The following is a 12,570-nucleotide window of genomic DNA, read 5'->3' on the forward strand; positions in this document are numbered from 1 at the left end:
TGCCCGGTGTGGGGTCAAGCAAAGAGAAGAGGCAGCTCATGCTCAAAAGACCCAAACTCCCTGATGGGAAGGGTTTTTAAAGGCAAGGTGAGGGTCTCAGGGTGCCTGATCAGTTTGTGGACATCTTTCTGATTGATTGGTGGTGAGGAAACAGGGTGGTATTTGAGAGTCAACCTTATAATCTTTCTGGTCCAACCAGTCTGGGTTCTGTGTGCTGGGGGTCAGCAGTTAACTTCTTCCACCTGGTGCAAATTTAGTATCTGCAAGACAACTCAAGGATATGGCTTGGGATATTATCTATAGCCCTCGAGGAGGAACTAAAGGCCCTTGACTTTGTTTTACGGCTAAAGTATTCTTTTGTCCTGCTTGACCAGTTTCCTTTGTTTCTGCATTTTTTCACTGCCCTGATTAAATCTGCTCTTTGGAATTTGGAGAAAGCTAAAACTTTTCTATAAACAAGAGTGGGAGAGAGGATTCCAGGTTCTGTCTCTGGAAAGTCTTCTCAGGGTTCTGTTTGATTTCAAGTATATCTTTCATAATCTTCTGTATTTTAACTATTGCTAGTAATAGTTATTTGTAATGAAGGACTAATGATTTTAACATACATCACAATTGATGGCTGCAAAATGGCATCTCAGTGCATTACAGTTGAAAAATATATGCTTTTTAGGTCCTTTCAAATCTGATATTCTAGGGTTTCATTCAATCTTGCATCTTCAATGTAATCATAACATAAGCAGAAACTGTAATATGTGATATTGTACTGTAACTGAAAAATATTCGGTAGCTTCCATTTTCTGTGTTGAGAGGCCCTGCATTTGCTACTCTTAAAATGATTTTAAGAACAGTGTTTTAAACTTAAACTTTTTATTATAACTATCCTATTTAAACTCCAATGAGAATCCATCTCTTTTGCCTAATGTTTAATTAACTATACATTTCTAAGAATTAAAAGTTTTCTTTTTTCAAATCGGTTTAACCACTGACAAGGCATGATAATCTTTCCCATAGAAAACTCTAGAATGTGAGAGATTTGGCTTGAGAGGTTTTGGTTTTTTCTTTTTTCTTTTTATTTTGGTTTTTCCTTTGAAAGAAAATGTTAGCCGCTCAGTACTGTCCAACTCTTTGTGATCCCATGGACTGTAGCCCACCAGGCTCCTCTGTCCGTGGCATTTCCCAGGCAAGAATACTGGAGTGTGTAAGCATTCCCTTTTCCAGGGGATCTTCCTGCCCCAGGGATTGAGTCCAGGTCTCCTGCATTGCAGGAGATTCTTTACTGTCTGAGCTTTTTTCTATTAGCCTTCCCATTTAGACACTTACATTGCCAAAGACTGCTGATGAGGCTTTTAGGTTAAAATCCTAATTTTTCAAAGAAGATTGAGAGCAATTTCAGATATAGATAAAGTTTTTGACATTATCTTGAAGTCTATGAAGTGGACTGTAGTATTACTCTTGGTCATGTGACTTGCTTTAGCCAGTTGTTTGTGAGTAGATGGGACACATGCTAACTTCTTTAAAATTTAATGTAATCCATTAGTCTTGAACTGCCTGCCATGAGCAAAGCGTGTTCCAAGTAGTGTCTCAGAATGAGAAAATACGTGGAGCAGACCTGAAATTGACTTTTACCCTGGAGTAGTACCCTGACCAATACCCTGGAGCAGCTATAAATGTGAAAGAAGAGTAAAACATAAATATTTCTTGTTCTAAATTACAAAGATTTTTGAAATTGTTAAATAACATAACCTCTCAGATCACCTAAAGTGGATTTTAACCAACAGATTAATGGTTCAAAGACTAAATGCACTCTAGAACAATATGTAAACTTCTATTTAATAAAATGAAAATAGATATCTATAAAACAGTCAGTCAGATATCTGATAAACATTCAAATAAAATTTATATTAAAAAGAAAGTCTACGTCTAAAATCTACAGGTTTGCTTGCAAAATATTTGCATATTGATTTTAAGCATTTCTGCTTACTATTATTTATCTTAAGAAAATATCCCTCCAAGAAAGTTTGGATAATAAACTTTAAGGAAGAACATAGGCTTTGTTTTTAGCTATATTATGGACTAGGTATCTCATTTATTAACTGGCAATAAAGACATTAGGTCAAAGAAATTAAGTGAAGGCAGAAACCTAGAGAGGTGAGCAGATCCTAAAGCATGCTTTTACCCTATGGACATTTGCCAAACCCAGTTTACATTCGATTTTCTTTATCTAATAAGAGACAAAAGCTATGACCTGCCCTATGGGCACACACATTTTACATTTTATAGGAGAGAAACTGAGATCCTGAAAGGATAAATAACTTACCCTAGATCATGAATCAAGCAAATGTAGGGCTGGGACTCACCCGGGCAGACTGGCCCCAGGAGGTGTATGCTTAGCCCCTTAGCTCTACTATATCTTTCATATTATGTTTAAATAAAACATAGTGTGTAAATACTCTTTGAAGAGGTAGTGTTTATTGCAAATATTTAGTCTTTTTTTTTTTTTTTTTGGTAGCACTGTGTAGCTTTGTGGGAAATTAGTTCCCCACCAGGGATCAAACCGGGGCAGTTTAAATATGTACTAGAAATAAACTTCCCCCATAATAGCATATACAGCCATCCCCAAGTCTACACAGAAAATTTACTGTCTTAAACAGAAACATATTTAAAACAGCTTCAACTACTGAAATTACCAATCACAGACTGTAAAATATATTGTTGCTGTTGTCCAGTAGCTCAGTCATGTCCAACTCTTCACAACCCCAAGGCCTGCAGCACGCCAGGTTTTCCTGTCCTTCACCATCTCCCGGAACTTGCCCAAGTTCATGTCCTGTGAATTGGTGATGCCATCCAGCCATCTCATCATCTGTCCTCCCCTTCTCCTTCTGCCTTCAGTCTTTCCCAGCATCAGGGTCTTTTCCAGTGAGTTGGCTCTTTGCATCAGGTGGCCAAAGTACTGGAGTTTCAGCTTCAGTGTCAGTCTTTCCGATGAATATTCAGGACTGATATCCTTTAGGATAGACTGGTTGGATCTCCTTACAGTCCAAGGGACTCTCAAGAATCTTCTCCCAACACCACAGTTCAAAAGCATCAATTCTTTGGCACTCAGCTTTCTTTATGGTCCAACTCTAACATCCATATATGACTACTGGAAAAAACCATAGCTTTGACTAGATGGGCCTTTGTTGGAAAAGTAATGTCTTTGAGTTTCAATACGCTGTCTAGGTTAGTCACAGCTTTTCTTCCAAGGAGCAAGCATCTTTTAATTTCATGGCAGCAGTCACCATCTGCAGTGATTTTGGAGCCCAGAAAAATAGTCTCTCCCTGTTTCCATTGTTTTCCCATCTATTTGCCATGAAGTGATGGGACCAGATGCTATGATCTGTTTTTTGAATACTGAGTTTTAGGCCAGTTTTTTCACTCTCCTCTTTCACCTTCATGAAGAGGCTCTTTAGTTCCTTAAGGGCAGTATCAGCTGCATGTCTGAGGTTACTGATATTTCTTCTGGCAGTCTTGATTCCAACTTGTGCTTCATCCAGCCTGGCATTTCTCATGATGCACTCTACATATAAAACATGAATAAAAAATAAAAACAAGCTTGAATATATGTACAGAGAAGGAACTATTAAAAAAAGACTACAGATATTTGGAAAAAATTGACAAGTTTAATTGTCAGTGGGCCAGTTTACTAGTCTATTTGACAGAGCAGAAGTATGATCTAGGGAACTAGGAGACAGAGATGATGAAATTACCCCAAATGCAATAGAAAAATATAAAAGAGGTGTTAATTGATATGGAAGACATTATGAGAAAATCTAAACTAATTAGAATTATAGCTCTGGAAGAATATGAAAGAATATTGTGCAGAGGCAATATTTGACAAGATAATGAATGAGAATTTCCAGAAGTGATGAAAAACTCCAACCCACAGTCCTAAAAAGTCTCTCAAATCCCAAGCAATTTAAAGAATAATAAATGCATATTTAGATACATTATAGTGACACTATAGAACACCAAAAAAAAAAAAAAACCAGAAAAGAAAGCCATAAAAGTAGCAGAGGAAAAAAATAGAGATTATTCTCAAAAGTGTCTGATAACTGAGTTTTCATCAGTAACAACAGAAACCAAAAGGCAGTGGAATAATATCCTCCGTGGGCTAAAAGAAAATGACTGTCAGTCTACAATTCAACAACCAGTGAAAAGGTCTTTCAAGAATGCCACAAGAATAAAGGCATTTTCAGGCAAGCAAGAGCAGAGTTTGCTGATAATAGATTCTCACCAACAGAAAGTCTAAAGAAGAAATATCTTTCTTCAGACAAAAATGAAGTGATCCCAAATGGGAGGTCTGAGAGTTGAGGCTGAAAGAAAGACATTTGAAAGTGGCACATGTTTGCATAAATATAAAAACTATTGATTATGCAAAACAGTAAGAACTGTTAAAATTCTTTTAATATTTTAAATGAAAAATAATCATCCATATGCCTAACAGCAGGATAAGGCCAATCAAATTCTCACTTTACAGTTACTATTCAATAAACCTCATCAGACCAACTATGTCACCCATTTGTATTATTATCTCCACCTAGAATATGCCTTTAAAAGCAAAATCACTAAACATTTCCATTTTTTTGCTCTTTTCTCATCCATATAGGCAAAATTGTATTATTTTATTGGCATTTTCTTTTTAAATAACTGTACTGGTGCCACATTTTAAGTATTTTTCTTCATAATGACATTCTTAGTTCAAATTTGCATAATGTACCAATGAAGATGATTCACTAATAATCAGGCTAAGAAATTAGCATATATTTAGGAGATCATGATTTGGAATAATAAAAAACAGAATTATTACTGTTTTTCACATAACTATGAAGCATCAATGATTCCCACCACAGAAGTCTAAAAATGAAAGTTCATCATAATGAATTATGTAATTACATATTCAGAGGTTAAGGACAATTAAATCTTGTTGAAAAGCTCTGCCTACTCCTTCCACCCACATTGCCTATTCAAAGTTAGGTGCATGCTATGACTTTTAATACATCTCTGGAAATAGTTATAAATTTATGCTCAGGTGTTAGGGTTGACTCCTGAGTTTTAATTCAGCTCAGAGGGCACTCTAAGCTCCAAATAAAATTTTAAAAGAAGAACCTATCTCTTTCTGATGACTACCCGACTACATATTATAAGTTCTAAATATGTTTTTCATTCCAATTTTTGAGGGTGTATAAAATGCTGTTTATCATAATTATGTAAAGATGGGAAACACAGGCCACACAATCCCTTAAGGTTCTAAAATTGTGGCAACTGTAATGCAAAGACGGTAAACAAGTTTTACCTCATTTTTTTCACCAAAGCTTTACTCTCGTTCCCTCAACCACCATGATGTTATTCAAAATATACTTTCTTCTATAATACTTTCTAATAAAACTATAATTTCACTGCAGAATGCTCAAATGACTTTTATTTCTTTGAACCTTTTAACATATAAAAGATTACATATTACTAGTACAGATTATTCCAGTTAACTTTGTTCAGCTTGTATTTACATGTCTATAAACTTTCTGAGAGGTCACAAGTAATTCAGTTTGTTTAAACCAGATTGTACTTTAATTCCTTGATTTAATAAGTTATCAGTTTTACCAGGACTGAGACCCATTCTCTTTCAAAAAAAATTCGTCAAGAATTGATGCTACTCCACCTCCTTCCTGAAATGAGTGAGACGAGAGCAAGAGGCCTCGCCTGTAAACTGACAGTGTTTCAGAACTGTCCTTTCTGCTGTTCCCCGCTGGAATGAAGGGGCCCGACGCCAACATTATCAGGTAGCAGCCATCTGCCCACCCCTCCCAACAAGGACAGGTCCTGCGCACCTAGATGACTTCTGCCAGGCATTCTAGGTAGGTAGTGTCTCTCCTACCCCTCCAGGGCACTGGCACCCAGAGGCGACAAAGTGAAGGAAGAAAGCACCTCCCCTGTGTTCCAATAGCATCTGCCCAGTGCATTCCTGCCAGGGTCATCCCTCTGTTCCAGGTCTTGTTGATACTCCTCTCTACTCAGTTGCAGTCAGCTCCTTTGGGAAGTTTACTTTTGTCTAGTATGCTTACATGCACAGCTAAATGAGGCTCCCAGTCCATTCCCCCAGTCATTTCCTTTAGCCATAAACCTCAGTAACCCCCTCTTAGAAATGAACTGGAGTTGACACAGCCCCATTTAAGACTTTGTCTTTGAATGCCAACTCCTTTCCAGAGATGGCTGAAGATTGCACCCCTAGTGGTCCTTTGTTGTTGATTACTTCCCACTACTTTTTGCTATCACCCAGTAGTCTTGGACCTGACATTATTTGCATTTCTGTCCCCTCCTTTCTTATATTGTTACAAAAATAGTACCCCATATAAACACAAGGATCTAACCCAAGAACAGGGAAAATTCTGGGAGATAATTACCTTTATTCACAAAGGAAGGCAAGCAAAAGAAAGGAGGCACTGTCGTGGGTTAAAAGAGATGCATCAGACCAAATGCAATGTATGGACCTCTGATTCAAGCAAACCACTTCTATAAAAAGACATTAGTGGGATATTAGGGAAATTTGGGGCTTCCTGGGTGGCTCAGTGGTAAAGAACCTGCCTGCCAAGCAGGAGACCAGGGATCGAGCCCTGGGTCTGCAAGATCCCCTGGAGGAGGAGATGCAACCCACTCCAGTATTCTTGCCTGGGAAATTCCATGGACAGAGGAGCCTGGTGGGCTGTAGTCCATGGGGTCACAAAGAGTTGGACATGACTTAGCGACTAAACAAAAACAACAGGGAAATTTTAATACTGACTTCATGTTCACTTCAGTTAGTTCAGTCGCTCAGTCGTGTCTGACTCTTTGCGACCCCATGAACTGCCACACATCAAACTTCTCTATCCATCACCAACTCCTGAGCTTGCTCAAACTCGTGTCCATCGAGTTGGTGATGCCATCCAACCATCTCATCCTCTGCCATGACTTCATGATACATGATATTAAAGAATTATTGTTTTAAGTGTGATAATCTATTTGTTAAATGTCTCATTTCTTTTTTATTTATTTGTTTGGCTGTACCTGGTCTTAGCTGGAGCACATGAGATCTTTGTTGCAGCATGCAAAATCTTTAGTTGCTGCATGTTAACTCTTAGCTGTGGGATCTGCTCTTAGCATGTGGGATCTACTTCCCCAGCCAGGGATGAAACTTGGTCCCCTGCGTTGGGAATATGGAGTCTTAGCCACTGGACCACCAGGGAAGTCCCAAAATGTCTCATTTCCTAAAGAAACATATTCTCAACTATAACTGTGCCCCCTGCTTAAAAACAAAACAAAACAAAACCGTTTAAAACATGTAACTTTCTTTTACCTACCTATAGGTGAGGCTAATGGGAATGTACTCTACAACTATTACTTATTTTCTACCCTTAACAAAATATAATAATTGTTTCCTCTTTATCACATCTATAATTTTTCTGAGTAAAAAGTATTCAAATCAAAAGCAACTCATGCTACCTATTATTTGCTCCAAACCTCTGTTAAACTACTGTGAAAAGCCTAACATTATACAACCTGTGGCAAATAGATCTGATTGAGCATGTTAACATCTTTAAATTTATATAAGACATTCTACAAATAAAGATTACTCTATAGATGCTAACAAACAGTTGTACTGATCTCCTTGGCACTCACATGATTTAGCTACAAATAGAATTTGAACAGATTCCAAATGCACAACTGTCAGATTCATAAAAAGTAGCCCAAAATGTCAAGTAAAAGCTTAGGCTTTGCCTTGAATAGCACTGACATCTGAAAGAAAATCAAAAGTATTCTGTTAATGTTTTATTTCTTTGGTGCTAATATTTGACAAGAAGTACTTTTATTTCATGCATAGAAATCCCATTAGGTTACTAATGATAATTTAGAAACTGTTTTAAGTTAGTATGACTATTAGGTCCCCAAAAATCTCAAAAATCACTTCAATCAATGTTACAAAGTTTATTAATATAAATTTGACTCACCAAAGTAGTATAGTGTAGAGGAGTTGAGCTCCAACTCTAAAATCAGACAGATCTCGATTCTAATCCTAACCATGTCATGTATTAGCTATGTGACCTCACCAAAGATCTTTTCCTCATCTGTAAAGTGGATATTTTAAAAGCGTATTTTACAATGTTGTTATAGGAATCATAGAACTCAAGAAATAGAAACTCTCACCATTACAATCTTTTGGAAATACCACATTCTATACAATGTTACTAGCTGTATTTTCACTCAACTCAATTGAAGGAAAATAATACAGAGACTAAATACTCCACCAACTTACCTTTGATACCAAACTTTTGCAGCAACTGGCCTAATTCTAAGAATTACAAATGATACATAGATAAGCATAACTTCAGGCCATGGGAGCAGGTTTATTTAAGAATCTGTACAATCCTCATTTCAGGTATAAGGATCTCACATGTAATGTAATAATGAAAGACATTTCTTCAGCAACCAGGCGATTGACTCAGATTCAGAGTTGTGTTTTCCATTCAAGTAAGATTTCCCACCAGCTCTCTTATGATGCTTAGAGTCAACACACTAAGTTGGTCACCTCTTGCCAAACTCATTTCTTAAGTATAGTGAGTCATAGTAAAACAAAATTTATCCCTAAGCACAATGCATGCATCTCTTTATTTTTTTTTATTTTGCCTTCCCATTTGCTTAGCAACCCAGAATATGATTTTTTATAGTTGTAAAACTGACTTTTTGAACTCTTTCTCTAAAAGACATTAAATGTTAAGACTTGATGTGTTCAAGGTTTACATTTTGGAATACTTGTAGATGATATAGTATATTTTTATCTAGTATCTTTCATGATATTTGATGACAATTATTGACACTTAAACTGATAACTGAATTAATGATATGGCAGGCTTATCCTCACTTTATGAACTTGTGACTAAGAAGTAATTTGTATGACATTACTTTGATACTACAGAGATGTCTATTTCCTCTTCAAATATGAAGCTCATCCTTTAACACTGATTTAAAACCCTCATGTGAGCCAATAATTTCAATAACTGTATAATAATTCTAATTTAATGATTTCTGCCCTATTCTGACATTCTTCAGTAAACTTTATTACTTGGAACACTTTGGTTATCCTGAAATATGGTTCCTATAGGAAAGGAAAAATAAAATTCTTGGCTTTCAGTTACTATTTTCAAAGTGAAGATATTTTGGGAACTAATGAGAAAAACTGAATTGGGGCTTTAGATAAGATGAAAATGTATTGATCTGGAAAGGTGGAGATTTTTAATTTTTAAAAAGTGGCTAAATTACAAAACTGTACATCAAGTATGATAAAGCCACTTCAATTAAAAATACATATTTATATAATATTTATATGCATATATAGGGATAAATAAAGATATACAATAAACTTTTAACAGTGGTAAACATCTGGGTAGGGAATTTAGTTGTTTTCATTTTCCTGTTTTGCTTATATATTCTGGGTTGGCCAGAAGTTTTGTTAGTTTTATCCATAAGATGGCTCTAGTAGCACTCAATTGTTCTTAACTTCATTCAAAAGAATTTTGTTAGCTTGTATTGTGAAAGCTGTCATATCAACAGGCATTTTTTTAAAAAACATCAAAATTGGTAGCTAAAAAGCACAAAACAACACAAAAGTGTTGTCATTGTTCTTCATTCAGTCGTGTCCAACTCTTTGTGACCCCATGGACTGCAGCACTCCAGGCTTCCCTGTCCTTCACCATCTCCCAGAGCTTGCTCAAACTCATGTCCATTGAATTGATGATGCCATCCAATGACTTTTTTGTGTAGCCATTTTAATATCAAAGATGAAAGAAAAAAAGCAACATTTTCAGCATATTATGCTTTGTTATTTCAAGAAAGGTAAAAACACAACTGAAACAAAAAAAAAGATTGTGCAGGGTATGCAGACGGTCCTATGATTGAACGTGTCATGAGTGGTTTGCGGGGCTTCTCTGGTGGCTCAGTGGTAAAGAGTCTGCCTGCTAATGCAGGAGACGCGGGTTCGATCCCTGGTCTGGGAGGATCCCACATGCTGTGCAATGAAGCCTGCGTGCCACAGCTCCTGAGGCTGTGTCCTACAGCTCGGGAGCCTCAACACTGAAGACTGTGTGCCCTAGAGCCCATGTTCTACAACAAGAGAGAAGCCCGCACACCGCAGCTAGGGAGAGGCCCCTACTTGGTGCACCTAGAGAAAGGACCCAGCGCAGCCATAAATAAGCGAATAAATAAATATTTTTTAAAAGTGGTTAGCGAAGTTTCATGCTGGAGTCTTCTCGCCAGATGATGCGCCACAGTCAGGTAGACCAGTTGGTTCATAGTGATCAAATCAAGACACCGAGAACAACCAGCATTACACCACATGAGAGAGAGCCGACATGCTCAAAACATCCAAATCAAGCGCTGAGAATCATTTGCACCAGCGTGGTTGTGTTCATCACTTTGATGTTTGGGTTCCACATAGGTCAGGTGAAAAAAACTTTCTTGACTATTTCCGCATGGTATTCTCAACTTAAACATAACAAAAATGTCTGTTTTAAAAACAAATCGTGATGAGCAGTGAATGTGAATACTGTACAGTAATATGGAATGGAAGAGATCCTGGGGCAAGCAAAATGAACCACCACCACCCACACTGAAGTCCAATCTTCGTCTGGAAAACGTGATGTTGTATATATGGTGGGATTGGAGCTCTGTTATAAGCTCCTTCTGGAAAATCAAATAATTACTTCCAACAAGTACTGTTTCCAATTAGACCCACAGAAAGCAGCACTTAACAGGAAGTGTCTGGAATTAGTCAAAAGGAAATGCATGATTTTCCTTCAGGATAGCTCAAGATGACATGTTTCTTTGATGACCAGGCAAAAAACATTATAGCTTGACTGGGAAGTTCTGATTCATTGGCTGTATTCACCAGACATTGCACCTTCAGATGTCCATTTATTTTCAGTCTTTATAAAATTCTCTTAATGGAAAAAATTTCAGTACCCTGGAAGATTGTCAAAGGCACCTGGAACAGTCTTTGCTTGAAAAGATAAAAAGTTTTGGGAAGATGAAAGTTGAAGTTGCCTGAAAAATGGCAGAAGGTATTGGAACAAAGGGCTTCCCTGCTAGCTTAGCTGGTAAAGAATCCGCTTGCAACGCAGAAGACCCCAGCTCAATCTCTGGGTCAGGAAGGTCTGGAGAAGGGATAGGCTGCCCACTCCAGTGTTTTGGGGCTTCCCTGGTGGCTCAGATGGTAAAGAATCTGCTTGCAATGCGGGAGGCCTGGGTTTGATCCCTGGGTTGGGAAGATATCCTGCAGGAGGGGATGGCAACCCACTTCAGTATTCTTGCCTGGAGAATCCCATGGACAGAAGAGCCTGGCGGGCTACAGTCCATGGGGTTTCAAAGAGTTGGACATGACTGAGCAACGAGGCACAGCACAGCACAATGAAACAAAACTGTGAATATGTTGTTCAATAAAGTTCTTGGTAAAAGTGACAAATGTGTCTTTCATTTTTAAATAAAAATTTAAATTATTTTTAATAAAAAAATGAAGGAACTTTTTAGACAGCCCAATAGATCCAACATTCTACTTTGCAGGTACTACCTTTATAATGACAAAAGCTTATTTAAAAAAAAAAAATCTCTATTTCCTAGTGAGCCCACATACAGCTTCTGAATAATCATCAACCCAAGTCTGTGCATTCCAGCTTGGGAGTTTGCCAGGGCACCAGCCTAGCTGGTTATTTCTCCAGAGCCTCTCCTTGCCCGCAGGTTTCCTGGGCCCATGCCTCTTACCTGTGGCTCAGAAGGGCTACATTAGCACCAAGCTAGCACAGACTTTTCACTTTCTCAAATCACTAACAACTTCTTTGTCTCCTATTTGCCTTTGGGCAGAAACTATTTCTCCCTTTAGATTTATTAATGTTTGTTTCATTTGTTTAGGTGCTCCCTTACCTGGCTCTTAAAATAGTAATATGGTTCTTTTAGAACTTCCATGGTTCTTTAGTAACTTCCATTTTTATTTCTGCCACCTTCTGTAAGTTGAAAAAGCATTTTATTTAATTAATGATTTGGGGCAATGAAAATAAAATTCAGCCCATTCTTGCCATATTTTTCAAATCTATCTATCCACAACAGATTATGTTCTGATCTGTCTCATTCCGTGTAATAAAATAAACCCATGTGAATCAAGCCCATGCTTGACTTCTAGATGGAGGCCCGGTGTCTCAGATGGTAAAGAAACTGCCTGCAATGCCAGAGACCTGGGTTTGATCCCTGGGTCAGGAAGACCCCCTGAGAAGGAATTGGTAACCCACTACAGTATTCTTGCCTGTAGAATTTCATGGGAGAGGAGCCTGGTGAGCTACATGGGATCTCAAAGAGTCAGACACGACTGAGCGACTAGCACTTTCTGAGGCCTAAACTTTCCTCCTTCTACTGTTGACCACACTGAGTGTGAAGTGTTGACTCTGCCTAAGTTAATCTGTCCTGCAAACTGAAATTTTCCACTGGTATGTCATTTCCCATTTGGACTTGCGGAGGAGT

The sequence above is a fragment of the Odocoileus virginianus genome, chromosome 24 (assembly GCF_023699985.2).
Source record: "Odocoileus virginianus isolate 20LAN1187 ecotype Illinois chromosome 24, Ovbor_1.2, whole genome shotgun sequence".
Taxonomy (NCBI): domain Eukaryota; kingdom Metazoa; phylum Chordata; class Mammalia; order Artiodactyla; family Cervidae; genus Odocoileus; species Odocoileus virginianus.